The following is a 20,013-nucleotide window of genomic DNA, read 5'->3' as shown; positions in this document are numbered from 1 at the left end:
AAAACTTGGGGGCTCGATCAGGCAGATGGGGGAGGCAGCCACCAGGCTGTAGGCTAACGGGCCCCTCACCCACCTGCACTGTAAGAAAAACACCCCGCGACCTCAGGTAGCCGCCGCCCCCGCCCTGCGTGCCCCGAGCCACCCGCCGCGCCGTCCGCCCCACCCGCCGCGCCCGCGCACTCCCTCAGCCCTCGGGCCCCACGCAAAGACACCCGGGACACCAGCGCGGCCCCCAACGCACCCCGAGGCCCCGAAGCAACGGCGGCGACAACGGCCACCGCGATCTCAGACCGGGTCGGTGGGAGGCTCCCGAGGCTGCCCTCACCCATCTCCGCCTCCCCAGTCGCCCCCGCCTCCGCCTCCTCCTCCCGAGGCTGCGCTGCTCCCAGCCACCCCCACTCTCCGCGGCCCTCGACAGGAAAGACAGCGGGGATAAGCCTCACCCGGTGCTGGCTGCAGCTCCGCGGAACGAACCTCCCCTCCCCCCGGCCCACCCCCCTTCGGCGACACGCACAACTCCGCTCGGTCCAGTCCCGGCTTTAGCGCTGGTGAGGAGGAGGTAGAGGAGGCGGCGGCGCGGCGGAGCCCGGGGACGCCCCGCCCTCCGCACGCTCATTGGCTGCTGCCGAAGGCGGCCCGGAATGCCTCGGGCAAGTCCATTGGCTCAGGCGGCCTTCCTTCAGGACCCTCCTCGGTGAGGTAGTCAGAGCGGCTGTCCGTCAAACGCGGGCCACGCCCTCGGGCCTGCCGTTCCCTCCCCCCTGCCGCCAGCCTCGGGCTTAGCCAGCCCTCCCTCCCTCCGTCCCTCCCTCGGCGCCCCCGCCCCCGCCCCGCCCCGCCCCGCCCCCACTCGCCGGGTCCGCCCGGGTCAGGAGCCCGAGTGGCGAGACCCGCAGTACGGATCGCGGTTCGGCCTCGGGGCGGGGAATCTTCGTCGAGGCTTCCCGCGGGGCCGGGATCGGGCACCGGGCCTTGGCCTCCAGACGGTCGCCGCGGTCCCCCGCCACTCTGCCCGAGGACAGACGCGGCCTCGATGCCCCGGCGTCCTCCCTGTCCGGGCCCCCAAGGCCCGGGAGACGGCCGAGCCCCGCAGTGCCTGCGGCGGGCCGAGGGGGCGGGCCGGGCCGCCGCTGCGGGGCACTGGCGCGCTGGCGGCCGTGCGGGCGCCTCCACCTTGCCTCGCCCGTGGGAATGGCCCCCCACCTCCGCCATGGCTGCGGCGGGAGGAGACGTCGTCCTCCATTTTGTGGGATCTGTTGGGAGAACTTGGTGCCCATCAGCACCGAACCCCGTGGGGCCCGGAAACTTGGCCCGGAACGGCCCCGACCGCCGGCCATGCGCTCGGCTGCTGAGGGCGTGCGCGCCTAGGTTGCGGCGGGGCCGCACGACGGTGCGGGGCCCAGGTGCAGCCGCCGGAAGCCGCCGGCCCCCTAGCGGGCTCGCGCCTCGGGTCGGGGCTGTGCGGGCTCGGCCGTCGGTGCCCGGCAGAGCGCGCGCTCCCGGGCCTGCCCGGCGTCCGTGCTCTACGTTGACGGGGCCTCGGGCCACCGCGCGCCCTTCGCTCCTCCTGCCCGCCGTGGCCCCGTGGGCAGCGACCCTCGCCCGGGAGCCCCGCCGGGCGCGTTCGGAGCGGAGCCGCGGGGGTCGGCACTAGGGTTTTTTGTTCCTCGTCTACACCTACGTCTTCGGCGTGTGTCATGGTGCCGGATTTCCAGGACTCCAGAAAAGACCTAAGATGCGCCTCGCCCTGGCGGTTGTTAGCGGGATTACAACTGATGCAGCTGAGTTGCATCGAAGTAGTTGGTGATAGACCAAGTTGCTATATTATGTAAAAAATATATGATTCCATTTCTTTTGAGACAGTATTTATCTAACATCGTCTGCAATTGAACTCTTGATCCTTTTCCTGCCTCTGGAATAATGGGATTGTAAGCATTTCACGAGTTTTGCTTTTTCTTGGCTATGATATGTTTTTAATTTTTTTAATGTATATTGGTGCTTTGCCACAGAACTTGAATTACAGAGAGTTGTGAATTGTCATGTGAGTGCTGGGAATTGAACCCCGGTTCTCTGGAAGAACATTCAGTGCTTTTAACCGCTAAGCCATCTCTCTAGCCCCTAGATAAAATTTCAAAACAAATCCCATATCTTGTGATACATGCCTATAATCCCAGCAATTAAGAAATGCAGGTAGGCCTGGTGGTGATATTGAATGCCTTTAATCCCATTGCTTCAGAGGCAGAGGCAGGTGGATCTCTGAGACCAGCCTGGTAACAAGTTCTAGGACAGGCTCGAAAGCTTTAGAGAAACCCTGTCTTGAAAGATCAAAAAAAAAAAAAAAAAAAAAACACTTCCTGAGTTCGAGACCAGCCAGCTCTACCAAGAGCTAGTTTCCAGGACAGCCTCCAAAGCCACAGAGAAACCCTGTCTCCAAAAACCAAAACAAAAACCCAACCACATCCATCCTCCTGTCCTTTTTATTCTCTCAAGTACAATAAAAGCACGTTTATTCAATGACAAGCATGTAAACCTAAGTCATGTTCTTGTCCATGGGTTGATGGACGAGCCGAGTAAGCTTTTATATTACATAATGCTTTACTTGGTGGACATTCCCAGCGTCAGCAGCATTGATTTGTCTTCCATGACTGTTTGGAAATACATGTGTTAATCATAACATTTCAATGGCTGCTGAAGATGATAAACATCTTTTTTTCTGTTAAGCACTTGAAATATGGAGCTGTAGATACATGAGTGTAAGGAAGGAAAAAGGGCCAGCTAAAGAAACGCACTTTGCTCCATTGTATAGTTTTAGCTACTTTGTCAAAAATCAAGTGTTCATAGGTGTGTGGGTTAAAATCAGGGATTTCAATTCGGTTCCATTGGTCTACCTGCCTATTTTTGTGCCAATACCAAGCTGTTTTCAGGACTATAGCTCTATAATAGAGCTTGAAATCAGGTATGGTGATGCCTCCTGAAGTTCCTTTATTGTATAGGGTTGTTTTGGCAGTATGAAGATTCCTCAGGAAAATGGGAATCAATCTACCACAAGACCCAGCAATTCCACTCTTAGGCATATATCCAAAGGAGGCAAACAAGGGCATCTGCTCCACTATGTTCATAGCAGCATTACTTGTAATAGCCAGAACCTGGAAGCAACCTAGATGCCCCTCAACTGAACAGTGGCTAGAGAAAATGTGGTACATTTACACAATGGAGTATTAGCAGAAAAAAACAATGGAATCTTGAAATTCGCAGGTAAATGGATAGCACTGGAAGAAACCTTCCTGAGTGAGGTAACCCAGTCACAAAAAGACAAACATGGTATATACTCATATGGATTTTAAACATGGAACAGGAGAGTGCCAGTCTGCACTTCCACCGACAGAGAGTCTGGGAAACAGGAAAGAACCTAAAAGATATACATGGTACCCAAGAGGAGAAATGAGGCAAGATCCTCTGAACAGATGGGGAACACGGCGAGGGATGGGGGAGGGGGACCTGGGAAATAGGGGGAGAAATGGAAGAGAGAGTAGGACGTGGAGGAACAGGAAGGTGGACTTGGGGGGTTGGATAGGGGGAAGAGGGAATCATAGGTTAGAAGACAGATCAGGCACCATTGTGACCTCTAGTGATCTAAAGGGATGACACCAACTGGCAAGCTAAGCAATATTAGAGAGACCACCTCGTATGCCCATTCCTGATAGTGAACTTAATGTCTATAACCATCCTGGAGCCTTCATCCAGTGACTGATGGAAGCAGAGGCAAACACCCACGGTTAATCACGGAACTGAACCCAAGGAACCCAGTGACAGAGAGAGAGGAGCAAAGAGCAAATTGGTAAAGAATGGGCTGGCAAAACCAGCAGAGACAGCTGATCTGAACAGGGGAGAGCTCTTGGACCTCAGACCAACAGCTGGGAGGCCAGCATGGGACTGATGCAGACCCTCCGAATGTGAGTGTCAGTGAGGAGGCCTGGGCTACCTATGGGGCCCTGAGCAGTGGATCAGTGTTTATCCCTTGAATACTAACAGACATTGTGTGTCCATAACACAAAGAGGGTTGCTCTCTCTGCCTGGACTCTTAGGGAAGTGCCTGGACCTACCCTGAATGAAATGATAGACTCTAGATATCCCCTATGCGGAAGGAATTGGCAATAGGGTGGGAGGATGGGGGGGATGGGGGGTGCGGGAGGAGGGGAGGGAGAGGGAACTGGGATTGACATGTAAAACAAGCTATTTAAAATTTTAAAAAATGTTTTAAAAAAAGGAAAAAAAAAAGGCCGGGTGTTGGTGGCGCACGCCTTTAATCCCAGCACTCGGGAGGCAGAGGCAGGCGGATCTCTGTGAGTTCGAGACCAGCCTGGACTACCAAGGGGAGTTCCAGGACAGCCTCCAAAACCACAGCGAAACCCTGTCTTGAAAAAACCAAAAAGAAAAAAAAAGAAACTCACTTTGTCCCTGCAACAAGAACCAAAGAAATGCACCCTGTCCCTGAGACCTATGCCAAAGAAACACACTTTGTCCCTGGAATCAGAGCCAGTGAAAGAAACACACACTGGCATTTAAATTAGAGCAAAAAGGCTAAAAAGGACCAGTGAAGAAACACACTTGGGCCCTGAAACCAGAGCCAAATCTGACCCTAAACCTTTGCAAAACACTAACCAATCCTTGAGCAGAGATGTAGCCATCCTAAACTCAGGGATTGAAATCTGACCAATCCCCACCCTGGAAATCTCCCTGGAAAAACTCCACCCCTTAGAAACCCTGTGTCTGTTCAGCTTCTGGCTGTTCTGGCTGTCAGGGTGGCAAAGCAACCGCTCCCCTGGATTCTTCCCTCCCAATAACTTTCTTGATTGAGGTTTGGGTGAGACCTTTCTTTCACCTGAGCAGAGACGACTCTGTGTGGAGTGGAGCAGGGCTGTATGCAACACTTTTCACCTGGGAAACCTTCCCCTGGCAAAAAGGAGTTGTTACACTCAGATCTCCCGGGGAGTGGAACAGAACTAACAACTTTGCTGGGGAAACCCTCTCCTGCCTGAGAACAACTGACACACTGGGGAAGCCTTTCCCTGAAGCAGGGCTGTAAGCTGCTATGTTTACTGTGACCTGTGGTATTTCTTGACTCCCGATTGCCAGAATACCTGTTCATCCCATCTGGATCCGTAGAAATACTTACAGTAAGGGCTTCCTAGATTTGAACAGATTAATTGTTCGGTTTGGTAGTTATAAGTCATGTATTTTCTGAGGCCCCATCTCCACAATTTTTTAGCATTATTACTGTTCATAATTTAAAAGTTGCAGCATGTTTTCCATAGTAAGTCTGAAAGACCTCGGCATCAAAGCCCCAGGCACTGAACCGAACCCTCTGCCCAAGAACCGGGGCCAGACCACTGGCTGCAAATGCAAGAGGTGATTTATTGAGTACACAGGTGCCTGCGGATGCTACTGCAACTCGGGTGCAGAGCATACCGGGCTTGCAGGGAGTACAATATTTATAGAGTTTTAATGGTTACATAAGTAACAGGCATTTCATTGGCTCATCTTGGGGGCAGGGGTAGTTCCCACAGACTAAGTTTCCTGGTATTACCTCATGAAAGACCCCGGCATGCTTCAGCAATTATTATCCGGGTCCCATAGTAGCACCATGACTACTATGGTGATCATAGACACAACTGGGGGCAGGGGTAGTTGCCAAGGACTAGGTGTCCTGGTATTGCCACATAAAAGACCCTGGCACGCTTCAGCAATTATTATTCGGGTCCCATGACTGCTCTGGTGACCACAGATCCTGTTTGTCATCCTGCCAGCTGGGCGAGGTACCTGGTCTGGGTTTCTTTCATTAGGCAACGGCCTGGCCTTGCTTTTCTTTTCCTAGGGGGTCCTGGGTAGGGGTCTTTCAAGTTGAGAATGACAACTGCCATGTCCTGGGAGTGTCAGTCAGTTTAATGAACTTCAGGAGTTTATTTGATTAATAGTTTTATGTATTTACTTACTATTTAACAGGGGGCCACCTCTGGTGAGCAACTATTGAAATGTCATAAGTGCTAGATAAGGAGACCAGGAACAGAGCACTATAGATACTCACTTTTATAATGAATCCACTCCTGCATGAGACATTTGCCATCCAGGATTTCACCATAAGGCCACCTAAAATGGTAGAATGTGCATAACCCAGTCATCTCTCAAGGTCCTGATTTCCTTGGCAATCTCATCAGCAGATAAAATTTAATATAGATTTTTGAGGGAATGTTCAAAGGATAATGGAGTTTTGAAAATTTGGAGCAAAGCTTTTTCATTACTGATAATTGTTACTTTCATAAATTTACTGTCAAATGGTAGCACACATCTTTATTTCCGGCATTCATTAGACAGAGGCAGACATATTTCTGTGAGTTTGGGAGTAACCTGGCCTCTACAGTGTGTTCCAGACTCACCAGAGCTACATAATGAGACCCTGTTTCAAAAGCAAAGAAACAAAACCACAAAACTTTTTAAAAGTCACAAAGATCGCCGGGCGTTGGTGGCACACGCCTTTAATCCCAGCACTCGGGAGGCAGAGGCGGCGGATCTCTGTGAGTTCGAGGCCAGCCTGGTCTACAAGAGCTAGTTCCAGGACAGCCTCCAAAGCCACAGAGAAACCCTGTCTCGAAAAACCAAAAAAAAAAAAAAAAAAAAAAAAGAGCAAGCTACAGAGACAGTATGGTATAGCTAAATTAGACTGAACTTCCTATTAGCAACCTGCATTTAGAATCTTTTTGGAGTTGTGTGTGATGGTACATGTCTATAATGCCAGCACTTGGGACAGTGAAGCAGAAAGATTGAGAGTTCAAGACCTGTAGAGAGAAGCCTTTTTCTTGCCTGCCGCTTTGGTTTTTCCCCACCTGTCGCCTGGGCTCTGCTGCGTTGTAGTCCCCAAATAACACACAAGACGCTGTATTACTTATGAAGCTGTTGGCCTTGCTTGTTTCTTACTGGCTAGCTCTGACTTAAGTATTTATCCCATAATTGTTAATCTTAAGTATTTCTCTTAACGAAGAATAGTTCCGGACATCTCACTTCTCTGGCGGGCTACCTCGTGACTCCCTGTGTTTCTCCTACCCAGAGTCCTCCTGGACTCCTAGTCCCACCTATCTTGCTTCCTTATTGGCCAACAGTGCTTTATTGATATATACACAGGACTTCCCCATCAAAGACCTACTAGGGTTTCAAGAGAGAAAAATAAATTTTAAAATGTATATGGTAAATCTTTCACAATAAGCCCCAGGCATATTGTAATGTAATCCAGACCCTCAGAGATTTAGGCAGGAGACTGGGAGACTGAGGCCAAGCCTGTGCAAAGTAATGAGATCTTGCCCGAAAAATAAATTTTTTTCAATAAACTACTGAAATGTTAAAAAAGCTAAAAGATAATAGTTAAGATAATGCAGCCGGGCATTGGTGGCGCACAACTTTAATCCCAGCACTTGAAAGGCAGAGGTAGGTGTATCTCTGTGAGTTCGAGGCCAGCCTGGTCTACAGAGTGAGTTCCAGGACAGCCTCCAAAACAATACACAGAAACCCTGTCTCGAAAACCCAAAAAAAAATTAGTTAATGCATAGACAAGAATTTTGGAGGTTATGTTTATTAGACATTCCAGACAAACACTGGAGCTGATGTGAAGCAATACAGAAATAACTAGTTGAGAGTTTTCTAGAGTGAATGAATGATAGAATTCAGAATGGAAAAACAATTCCAAATAGGGTAATTAAAAGCAAATCCCTTTCCAGGACAGCCTAGATACATCAAGAGGCCCTATTTCAGAAACAAACTCCCAACAAATCTTTACAACCATGCCCAAATGTCACAGACTGTCTAAGATGGAGGAAAAGGTTGGTTTGTTTTTTGAGACAAGCTCTCTCTGTGCAGCCCAGGATGGTCTGAAACTTGTGGTATTCTTGCCTGAACCTCCCAGGTGCTAAACTGACTAGTCAGTGGACTATACCAGACTAAAAGAGATGGGGAAATGATAGGAACGAGCAGGCAGATCTTTGCGAGTTTGGGGCTAGCCTGGTCTAGAGTGAGTTCCAGGACAGCCAGGGCTACACAGAGAAGATTTTATGTTTAGGGACTGGGTAGATGACTTAGCAGATACAAGCACTTGCTTCACACAGGACTCAGTTCTGGTTCCAACCTGGCAGCTCAGAACCAACTACAACGTAGTACCGGAGGGTCTAACGCCCTTTACTGACCTCTGGAAGTGCTGAGTAATTGAGGTGTGAAGACAAAACATCCATGTACAATACTTGAATGCATTTTTTAAAGTTTAGCTTAGTTATTCAAGGTCTTACTATATTGTCCTGGCTGTCCTGGATCTTGCTCTGTCGACTAGGTTGGTCTTGAACTCACAGAGATCAGCCTGCCTCTGCTTCCCAGGTGTTGGGATTAAAGGCCTGTGCCTCCACACCCAGCATTTTTAAAAGAATATCTTATTTTTTGTTTTTTGTTTCTTTTCGAGACAGGGTTTCTCTGTGGCTTTGAAGACTGTCCTGGAACTAGCTCTTGTAGACCAGGCTGGTCTTGAACTCATAGAGATCCACCTGCCTCTGCCTCTCAAGTGCTGGGATTAAAGGCATGAGCCACCACCGCCCAGATGTATCTTCTTTTTAATTTACTTATTTTTATTTTATGTGCCTTGGTGTTTGTCATGGGTGTCAGTTCCCCTGGAACTAGAATTATAGATGGTTGTGAACTGCCTATATGTAGGTGCTGGAATTGAACTCAGATCCTCTGTTATTTTGTTTTTAATCATGTATATGGCTGTGTATCTGTGTTTGTTCGAGTGCATGTGGGTCCCACAGAGGCCCAAAGAGAATATCGGATCACTGAAAGGTCATTGTGAGCTGCCATTGGTGGACACTGGGAACCAGGTTTAGGTCCTCTGGAAGAGCAGCAAGTGCCGTTAACCACTGAACTCTCTCCAGGCCCTAAAGAACACCTTTAAAAATAAGTTTATTTTTCACAGCCCCTCATCTGTCCCTCCATGTCTGTGAGGGATTGGATCCAGGTCCTGACTTGTGAAACAAAGTCCACTACATGCCCTAAAGTAAAAATGGCAGAGTATTTGCTTTGAACTTATGCACACTGTCCTATGTACTTGAATCATCTTTAAATGACTTATAATATCCAGTACAATGTAAATGCTATGAAAACAATTAGTATACTGTGTTGATTAAGGAATAAGAGCATGGAAAGTCTGGAAAGTCTGCATAAACTTAGTATAGGTACATTGCTTTTTCTGTTTTCCATTTGGTTTAGTTGAATTCCCAGATGCAAGACCTTTGGATATCAAGGGCCAATTGTACTGCAGTAATCATTGCCTCAGTTCTTTGTTGTGCTTTTTGTTTTATTTTTGTTTTTTTGAGACAGGGTTTCTCTGTATAACAGCCCTTGCTGTTCTGGAACTCTCTTTGTAGACCAGGCTAGCCTTGAACTCACAGAGATGTGCCTATCTATGCCTCCCAAATGCTGGGAATTGGGACCATCATGCATACAGAGTGAGGGTTTTTTGTTTGTTTGTGTGTGTGTTTATTTTGTCAGAACTAAGGATCTAACCCCTAGGCAAACACTCTACCGCTGAGCTAAATCCCCGACTCCCGTAGTGAATGCTAGAACAGCCAAGACTTCATATCCTACCTTCTCCCTAACTCAATGGCCTGAATTTAATCACAGTAATCTCTGACTCAGTGGAGAACATTAGCCTATTCCAGAGACTAAGTCTGATATCTTTTGGGGGCCATTACTCACCCTACTAAATCTGGTTGGTGATTCATGAGAACAGCCTTTATAGTGTCTTTTAAAAATATCACCTTATACCATTAGGACGACTATTCTATATGCATTCTGTGTGTGTGTGTGTGTGTGTGTGTGTGTGTGTGTGTGTGTGTGTGTGTGTGTGTGTGTATGAGGGCACCAACACAACAAAGAAAACATCCCATCCATGTCCAGGTTGGTGAACGAATGAGCCACTATGTGGTTGCTGGGAATTGAACTCAGGACCTCTGGAAGAATAGTCAGTGCTCTTAACCTCTGAGCCTTCTCTCCAGCCCCTTCTTGGATTACTTATTATTCAGAGAAGTCTGTACCATTGGGAAGTTGTACTTGGATCATGACTAACTTTAGCAGCAGTGTACCACTGGAGAGTTCCCACTCTAGTGGAGAGAGGATCTATTGAAGGCCTCCTGGGTGTCTCATGAGCCATACCCAGCCCCATCTCAGGAGAGAATTTTAATAGTCCATATCGCATGTGAGTTAGAACAGCTGCCAGTCAGTTTATGTCCAATTGGAGGGATCAGCTACACTACAGAGAAACATTTAGAGATATTCAAGGTCAGGTGATATTGTCATTGTATGAACACCATAGGTTACATTTTAACCTACAAGGGAAAGGGGCTGGAAAGGTAGCTCAGCTATTAAGAGCACACACTGCCCTTGCCAAATTCAGTTCCCAGGAACCACATCCAACCATATTGGGAGGCTCATAACCACTTGTATCTCCTGCTCCAAGGCTTCAATACCTTCTTCTGGTCTCCCTGGTACCCACACTTATGTGGATGTAAAAATAAAAGCCTATGCTGTATGATTCAGTAACGTCTTAGGGACTCCATTTTAGTTATTTATGTAAATATTTTGAGACATTCTCTTGTATAGCACTGGCTGGCATCAAAGTCATTAGATACCCAAACTTGGGATCCTCTTTTTCTATGTTGCAAATGTCTACCACTGTGCCGGGCTGAAGTCTCTTGATACAATCCGGAGACACTAGTAAAGATGTATGAGGTAGCTGTTGGTGCAATACGGCAAGCTTCGTTTTACTTTTATTTTTTGGAAGGGGTTCTCATCATTTGCCCTGACTGGTCCAGAACTCACTTTGTAGAACATGCTGATTTGCCACTCACAAGGATCTGCCTGCATCTGCCTCCAGAGTGCTAGGATTAAAGGTGTGGGCCACCATGTATGTTTCAGTAAACTTTTTTATATGTATACATAGAAAAAAATACAATCTAAAATAACAATATTGTGTAGCACAGGTGGCACATGCCTGAAATCCTGAAATCCTAGCACTTGGGTAGCTGAGGCAGGATTGCTACAAATACAAAGCCAGTCAGATCTACTTAATGAGATCTATTCTAAAAAAAAAAAAAAACAAAAACATTGAAGCAAAAATAGTCGGGCAGTGGTAGTGTGCACCGTTAGTCCCAGCACTCCGGAAGCAGAGGCAGGCAGATCTTTGTTGAGTTCAAGACCAAGTCTACATAGTGAGTTCCAGGATGGGCTCCAAAACTACAGAGAAACCCTGTCTCAAAAGAAAAAAAACTTATAAAAATCATTGAAGCAAAAATAAAAAATACAGAATAAGAAGCAGCAGAATAAGGAGAGAATGAGGAGGAGGAAGGAAAAGTATGGAGTCTGAGAAGGACTACTCAGGGTCAGAGCACTGGCCTCACATTTGTGAGGCCCTTAGTTCAAATATCAGCACTGCAAGAAAATAAAAAGCAAAACCAAACAACAAAGTTTATCTCTTCAAGCAAAGTACAGTCCTGGTGTGATGGCACAGCTGATAACGGTGCTGGCTGCCCAGTCTAACAACTTGAGTTCAGTCCCAGGACCACATTGTAGAATCAGAGAAACAACTCAGGGAAGTTGTCTTCTGACTTCCACACATGCTCAATGGCCTGTGTGGGCAACATACATAAATAAATGTGATACATTCAAAACGAAACATGTAGTGTAGTAAATAAACTGGCAACGTTATCTTTTTTGTCAGGAGTTTATTATTCTTATCAAGTATTATGTGCTGTAGACAATTTTATGTTGTACTTGTATGTGAATGGCAGTGCAGAATGTTTGTACATCAGGATCACCATCGAAGTGAGGGTTATACAACAGTGTGCAGTGCAGCTGTGGAGTCTTTGATGGCAGGATGTTTTCAGCTTCATTATAATCTTAGGGACTATATTTGTATAGAAGTCAGTCACTCATCAAAATGTTGTTCTGGGTGGCTAGAAAGATGGCTCAACAGTTAAGAACACTAACTGCTCTTGCAGGAGACCCAGGTCCATTCCCAGCATGCATACGGCGACTCACTATCTTCTATAACTCTAGTCTGGGAGACCTAATGCCCTTGTTGGCCTCAGTAGGCACAGCAGGCATGTGATGCACAGGAATACATGTAAGCAAAACACCTACGCACATAAAATAATTTTAAATGTTCTATTTTGCACACACATATTAGTACAAGTATGTGTATATACGTAAGTTAAATAAGTTTTGGTGCGGTTGTAGAGAAACGGGAACTTTCTGCATTGGTGGTAAGAAGTCAAAATGGGCTATCGTCTGTGAAAAACAGCATGGCTAGTCTTTTTAAATTTTTTCCTCCTTTTATCAAAGATGGACTTTTCCCTCACATAATGTATCCTGATTACAATTCCCCTCCCTCTACTCCCCTCAGTTCTCCACCTCTCCTCCCATCCAGATCTGATCCCTCTCTGTCTTTCATTAGAAGATAGACAGGCTTCTAAGTGGTAATAGTAAAATATAACAAAAATACAACGAGATAAAGCAAAACCTACCACATCAGAGTTGTGACAAAGAGAAAAAAGAGCCCAAGAGAAGGCCTAAGTATCAGAGACTCACTCACTTGCACATTCAGGAGTCCCGGAAGAAAACACTAAACGCCTCATACCGATGATGTGGGACAGACCCACACAGGCCATGTGCGTGCTCCTCAGACTCTGTGAGTTCACACAGCATGGCTTTTCTTCAACACATTAAAAAATAAAGTTAAAAGGCCATGCGTGGTGCCCATGCCACTAATCCCAGTACGGGAGAGGCAAAAACAAGCAGATATCTGAGTTCCAGGCTAGCCTGGTCTACAGAGGGAGTTCCAGGACAACCAGGGTTACACAGAGAAACCCTGTATTAAACAAATAAATAAATAAAATTTTTACAAATTATTGCATTATCCAACAGTTCCTCTTTTATGTGCATACCAAAAAGAACTGCAAGCAGAGGCACAAAGAGCCATCTGTTATTTACTATTCGTGAGAATGGACTACAAGGCATACAACAAACCCTGCTTTATTAGTTTTATTAGTAAAGAGTGGGGAAATGGGGAAAGAGAAGGGAGAGTGTGCAGGCCTGCCTGAAGAGACATGGTGGAGAGAGAGAGTGGGCAGGCATGCCTATTTTTAAAGGTTGCTTAGTGCATGCCTATGGGGGTTTATGTAGCCCCAACATGCAGGCATACAGATTACATGGCCATGCTGCACATGTTCATAGATTACATAAGGCCCCGGGTGCCTAGGCATTTTGTCTGAATGCTGACAGCAGCATGCACAGCCTTGGGACCCCATGTGCTGGAAATGGTAACATTCCACCCTTTTGTTTATTGTAAAAAGTGAGGGGTTAGGAGAAGTGGATGAGCCAGAAAGGGGGCATCGGGTCTCTCGAAACTGCTTCAAGCTGACTTGGTGGGCATCAGCCATCTCCTAGGGGGCTTGTCCTGAGGTGGCTGGTTGTCTTTCCTGTTGTCTGAGCTCTGTAGACTCATACAGCATCGCTTAGACCCCACAAGATGTTGTTTGGGTGGGCCAATTCGGTTCCCTGGAGCTTACAAGAATTTAAAAGTTTATGAAACAGACAAGTTTTAGACACATTAAGAAGTAACCAAAGGGAATTTAAAATCCTAAGCTTGTGGCTATGATAATATAGTAGAGTGTTTTGTACTCTACTAGAGCTGGGTTAATAGTTTATCAGATTTATGTACACATATTTATGTATGTGTATTGTATATATATATGCATACACACATATATATACATAGAGAAAAAATCACCAATTAAACTTTGTAATTTCTTTTTTAAACCTTTCTTTTTTTTTTTTTCTTTTTTGGTTTTTCGAGACAGGGTTTCCCTGTGGCTTTGGAGGCTGTCCTGGAACTCGCTCGGTAGACCAGGCTGGTCTCGAACTCACAGTGATCCGCCTGCCTCTGCCTCCCGAGTGCTGGGATTAAAGGCGTGCGCCACCAACGCCCGGCTTAAACCTTTCTTAAAGGTTTATTTATGTATTATGCTTACAATGTTCTGCCTGCATGTATGTCTGCAGGCCAGAAGAGAGATGGTTGTGAACCACCATGTGGTTGCTGGGAATTGAACTCAGGACCTCTGGAGGAGCACTCAGTGTTCTTAACCTCTGAGCCATCTCTCCAGCCCCAACTTTCTATTTTCTACCTGAAACAAACCTGAAGGCACCTGTTCCTTTTCCATCATCATCATCATCATGGTATCACCTTAACATTCAAAAGACACAGGTGGTTAATTGCTGAGGGCAGTCAATAATAAACATGTTATGTTAATATCTGTTTTGTGAGTCTCTCAAGTCTGGGGGGTGTGACTATCTCTGGAGTATTACTGTCCGTTGCTGCCTGGGCATGTCTGATAGTCTTTGCACCTCTGGCTCTGTGGCTAATGGTGGTCTCTGTAACAACCACTGAGTAGTTAATTAGAAATTTGAAGGTATCATTGGAGATATTGATGACGCATGGTGTGTTCAGTAGAGACAGGAGAATGCGGAACGGCGGGGAGGGGTGGGGAGCAGTCAGGAAGGAAAACATATACCATATACGGCTCCCAATCCAGTAGAGTTGAGTTTCATTGTGGGAAGAGATCTCATTCTCCTGGAATTGGAGACAAAGCGGTTGGTCTTGGTGTCCTCTGGAACTTAAGGGAACAGGGCCCTGTTTGAGCCACTGTGTATAAGGAGAGATTATCCTGGGTAGGGGAGTAAAGAGTTTGAGGTGAGATGGGTGAATCTAATGAGGAAGGACCTCAAGCTTAGCAGCTGTGGGGGTTACAAGAATTACCTTAAAGGGGCCCTGCCATTTAGGGGAAAGGAGTGAGAGGCATTGGACAGGGGTCAGCAACATGGTCAAGGCAGGGAGTAGTCAGCGAAGTTCCATATGAAGGAACGGAGGTGGCAAAGTAAAGGTGTACGCGGGTGATCAGGGAGAGGTGAGGGTTCAGATGAGAGATGGGGAGGCCCAGAGCCTAAGGAGAGCCAGAGACAAGATTTCACCCAGTCAAGGGTAAGTTTCTGTGACTTTTTTGTTTTGCTTTTATCCAGACAGGATTTCTCTGTGAAATACTCCTGGCTCTGTAGATCAGGCTGGCCTCAAACTCACAGAGATCTGCCTGCTTCACCCTCCTGAGTGCTGGGATTAAAGGTGTGCACCACCAACACTTAGCTGCTCTTGTGACATTTTAACAAGAATAGTTCATTCTATCTTTCCTGAGGACTAGTGGTATGGGATAGGAAAATGCCAAGGGATGTTGAGAGCTTTAGATAAGGTTTGGGAGATCTGGGAGGTGAAAGCAGACTGGAGAGAGGCAGGAATCCCAAACTGGCAAACCATCTCCCAGAGAAGGAGGTCAGAGACTGTGTGAGCGGTTTTGTTAGTGGTTGAAAAAGCTTCAGATCAGCCTGGAGATACTTAACCCATCTGACTGTGGGCATATGAGTAAAATCAAGTTGTTAGTCAGTCCCTGGGAGGGATCCCCTGGCCTGGTGAGTAGGAAAAGGGAAGCTGTGATATTTGGAATTGGGGTCTGGCACCAGTGTTATGATATGTGGTAGGCGGGACCTTGGTGGGAAGCAGTTGAGAGACAGATACACCATGCAGGCAGAACTTAACATAGGAAGCTTTATTGGGGAAGGGAAGGGAGTGGGGAAAGGGAGGGGAAGGGGAGAGAAAAGAGAAAAAGAGTCAGAAACAGAGACCTGCCTGTCTCCTTGGAGGACAGGCAGAAAGAGAGAGTGGGAGTGGGCACTTTGTCCCTTAAAGTCCCTTTTGCACCTGCATACAGAGCCAGGATACTACTTGTCGTGTGCACACTCGGCCAGGTCTTCAAGGGGCCGGGCCAAACGAACCTGGATGATAACAGTGTCTTTACATGTGTATTCATAGTACCACGGCTACTCACGTTAGGTAAAATGTGCCTGTGACCGAGTCTCTCTCTTATTAGGGGTGGATAAATCAATCCACAGAACGTGGTATATGCATACAATGGAACAATATTTACCCATTAAAAAGGGGGGGCATTCTGACCCTGTTACAACTTGATGAAACGTGAAGATGCCACATTAAGTGAACTATGAGTCACAAAAGGACAAGTACTGTAGGGTTTCATCCTTATATGACATTTAAAGTACTCATATATTTTTTTAATTTTATTTATTATGAACACAACATCCTGCCTCCATGTACATCTACACATCAGAAGAGGGCACCAGCTATCTTTATGGAGGGTCATGAGCCACCATGTGGTTTCTGGGAATTGAACTCAGGTCCCCTGGAAGAGCAGTCAGTGCTCTTAACCTCTGAGCCATCTCGCCAGCCCCAAGTACTCATTTTCAAAAGGACAAAAAGCAGAATGGTGGCTGCCTGGAGGTAGGAATGGGTGTCAAACAGATAGAAATCAGCTATGCAGAGGAAGTGTAAGAGCCAAAGTAACAGTTAGTTTTAATTACCATGCCTAAGCAATCCATGAAACAAAAATGCCTCTGATCCGTAAGGCCCCTGCCCAAGGACAGACAGCTCCTGAAATACTGAGGCATTGTTTATGGGAGATAACAAGCCACATGTTTTCACTCCTCTAAACAAGCTTGCTTGACCCATCTGCACCGGATGTGCTTGATCACGTGTGGACAAGAGGTTCACAGGCAGGAAGAAAGTCAGGATGTATGCTTGCCCCTGATCGGACCCGATAGGAAATACTTTAAGCCATTGCAAACCATGACTCAGGCCATTTCTGGCAAACCAGAGATAAACCCGGGCAGAAAGTCCATCCACCTGACTAGTATTTAATTAAAGCTTGCTTCAAATTTGACTTTAAACTGTGGTAGTCGTCTTATTCTTGGCTGGTGGAATTAACAGAAGAGAGAGTGGAGACAAATAGTGACAAACCAAGACAGGAGCTGTGTGGAGAATGAGCAAAATGACACTTAGAAGTCATTATTAGTAATTTCTCTAAAATTAAACTAATCACAGTCACCAGTTAAAAGCAGTAGACTGGCCTCCAGCCATGCTCCTCAGGCTCAGCGGCAGAAGCTTGAAGATGTCTCCCCACTCCTTGGCCTAGCCTACATATTGAAAAGTAGTCACAGGAGTGTAGTACAGCACCTCCCACCCTGTTAGGAAAGGCAGAACTGGGCTCAGCCTGGAAACAGCCATTTCTGGTTTAGCCTGTTTTGACTTCAGAGAGAATGGCTGCTCCCAAGACCAAGTCAGTGGAAAAAGACCAGGCTGTGGGAACAGCACCTTTCTATCTCCTTCTGGATTAGGGAACAAATACTGACTTTAGAAATTGCTTTGTTTCTCTGGATTTATTTTGTTCTCTTTCACTATAATTTGTCATTTTATCCCTAGAGACTAGGAGTTAGACAAGTAGGGTAGGCAGACAGATCCTGAGGGGCCATAACAAAGTAATAAAGGTGTCAAATTTCCTTCCTCACTTGAGACAGCAGGCTGTCGCCTTAAAACAAAGACTCTGGCCTGGGCAGTAGTGGTGTATGCCTTTAACCCCAGCACTCCAGAGGCTGGGGAATCTCTGAGTTCAAGGCCAGCCTGGTCTACACAGTAAGTTCCAGGATAGCCAAATAGTGAAAACCTGTCTCAAAAAGCTGACAAGATCTGGACAGTGGTGGCAGAGGCTATGCAGGCAGATCTCTATGAGTTCCGGATCATCCTGGTCTACAGAGCTAGTTCTAGGACAGTCAGGGCTACCAAAGAAACCCTGTCTTGAAAAACAAAACAAAACAATATAAAACAAAACAAAAGATAACAAAAGATAGCCAGGTGGCGGTGTCAAATGTCTTTAATCCCAGCACGGAGGTAGAGGTAGGTGGATCTTTGTGAGTTTGATGCCAGCCTGGTCTACAGAGCTAGTTCTAGGACAGCTATGGCTGTTATTCAGAGAAACCCTATCTGGAAAAACAAAACAAGAAAAACAAAAAAATAAAAAACAAACCAAGGGCTTTTTAGGCTTTTGTTTCCCACTAGCAGGCCTCCTGTTGTTGGGCCAACTCAACAAGTTCAAGACGTACTCAGGACATGTCACACCACAGTTCCTGGACACCCTAGTTTTCTTCAAACTGACCAGTTGAATTAAAAGAGGAAAACCCTTCAGAAGCTTTAAAAACTGTTAGTTTGCAGGCATCTGTGCTGGCCTGTCCTTGGGGTCCTGACAGGATATGTCCTCAGCTGTAGCTAAGAGCACCCTGTGCACCTTTGCTACCTTCCCCTTTAAGAGGTGGGCCTTAGCCACCACCCATCTTTTCTCTCTCCTTCTCCCTCTCTTCCCCTACTCTTGTTCCCAAGGACTGGTCTCTACCCCTACTCCCAGCCCCCTGTCTGCCCCTTCTCTCTCTTTCAATAAACTTCCCATGTGAGCCCTGTGGCATGGTGTGACTTCTCCTGGAGGCATTTTGTTTGTTTGTTTGTTTTTGTTTTCTAATTACAACAATCCCCAAGCCCTTGGGAAGAGACTGATTTTCAGCGTTCTATGTCTCCCCTCTGCCTTGCATGTATATCTGGTCTGTGGTGTGCGTGTTTCTCGCCCTCAATAAACACCATCCTTTACCTGCTGATTCTGTCTGTGGTGCTTGAGATCTCTCCACAGCTACCTGTTGTACTGCAGATTCCCCTCCACACCTTTAAGCCTTTAACTGGCAGAGAAAATGAACGCAATCAAGAGCTCTAGACTGGGTATCTCAGACCTGTAGTCCCAGCACTTTGGGGGAACAGACAGGTGGGATCTCTATGAGTTCCGGGCCAGCCTGTACTACAAAGTGGGAAACTCTGTCTTGAAAAACAACCAACCCATCAACCAAACAAGCAAACAACCAAACAACAATACAAAAAAACAAAACAAAAACAAACCCTAGAGTTCATCTATCCCACCTACTTTCTGTCTTGCATCTATCATCTTTTCTATGCTATTTTAACATTTCATTTAATTAATTAATTTTATGATAAAGGGTCTCACACAATGCAGGCTGTCTTCAAATTGGCCTATGTGGCCTAGGGTTCCAGACTTTAGTAGGACCCCAGACCTTAGCACTGTGACCTCGTGATGGCAGTAGCATTCAGGCCATAAGACTCAGCACCTAGTCTGCTAATCCCAAAGATGGGAGGAGAAAATCCTCCGACCTAAATCATCATGGCCAAATTAACTAAGTCAAACAATTAATTAAAGTAAGTTTTCACCCCCTTTAAGGGGTTTGAGAGGCCAGCATTGGATGTGAGGAAGACAAAGGTCTTATAGTTCAGGGTAGCAGATTTCCAAATTCAGGATTTGATGGACAAAAATCATTGGGTTTACAGAAGTAGAGCATAAGCATAACAAGTCTGTCCTAGCTACCTCCTGAAACAAAGACATGGTTGCAAGGTGGTCATAATAACAGGTAGTTATAACAAGGCAGTCATAGGTATAACCTTTTGAAACAAAGTTTTTTTTTTTTTTTTTTGGTTTTTCGAGACAGGGTTTCTCTGTATTGTTTTGGAGCCTGTCCTGGAACTCACTTGGTAGACCAGGCTGGTCTCGAACTCACAGTGATCCGCCTGTCTCTGCCTCCTGAGTGCTGGGATTAAAGGCGTGCGCCACCAACGCCCAGCTGAAACAAAGTTTTACAAGACAGTTATAAACAACTTTTTGAAACAAAGGCATGATTGCCATTCCTGGAACAGGCACTACAGAAACATTTGCAGTGAAGGTTACAGATGGAGAATAGCCTAATCGCTGAGAAACAGAGGTTTAGTCATAAGCCAGAAGGAACCTAGTTTGTCTTTAAGATGATTTTTAAGCATAGAATGGAGATAGGCTGGTTCCTCAGACACCACCTGCCAAAACTAAAAGACCTAATCCATTAAGGCCCATATTCTGAGAAAGTCTCTAAATGTTCTAACCTTACTTTTTGCCT

Source organism: Mesocricetus auratus, unplaced genomic scaffold, assembly GCF_017639785.1.
Source record: "Mesocricetus auratus isolate SY011 unplaced genomic scaffold, BCM_Maur_2.0 Super-Scaffold_100707, whole genome shotgun sequence".
NCBI classification, from domain to species: domain Eukaryota; kingdom Metazoa; phylum Chordata; class Mammalia; order Rodentia; family Cricetidae; genus Mesocricetus; species Mesocricetus auratus.
The sequence above is the reverse complement of the archived record's forward strand: the minus strand, read 5'-3'. Positions refer to the sequence as shown.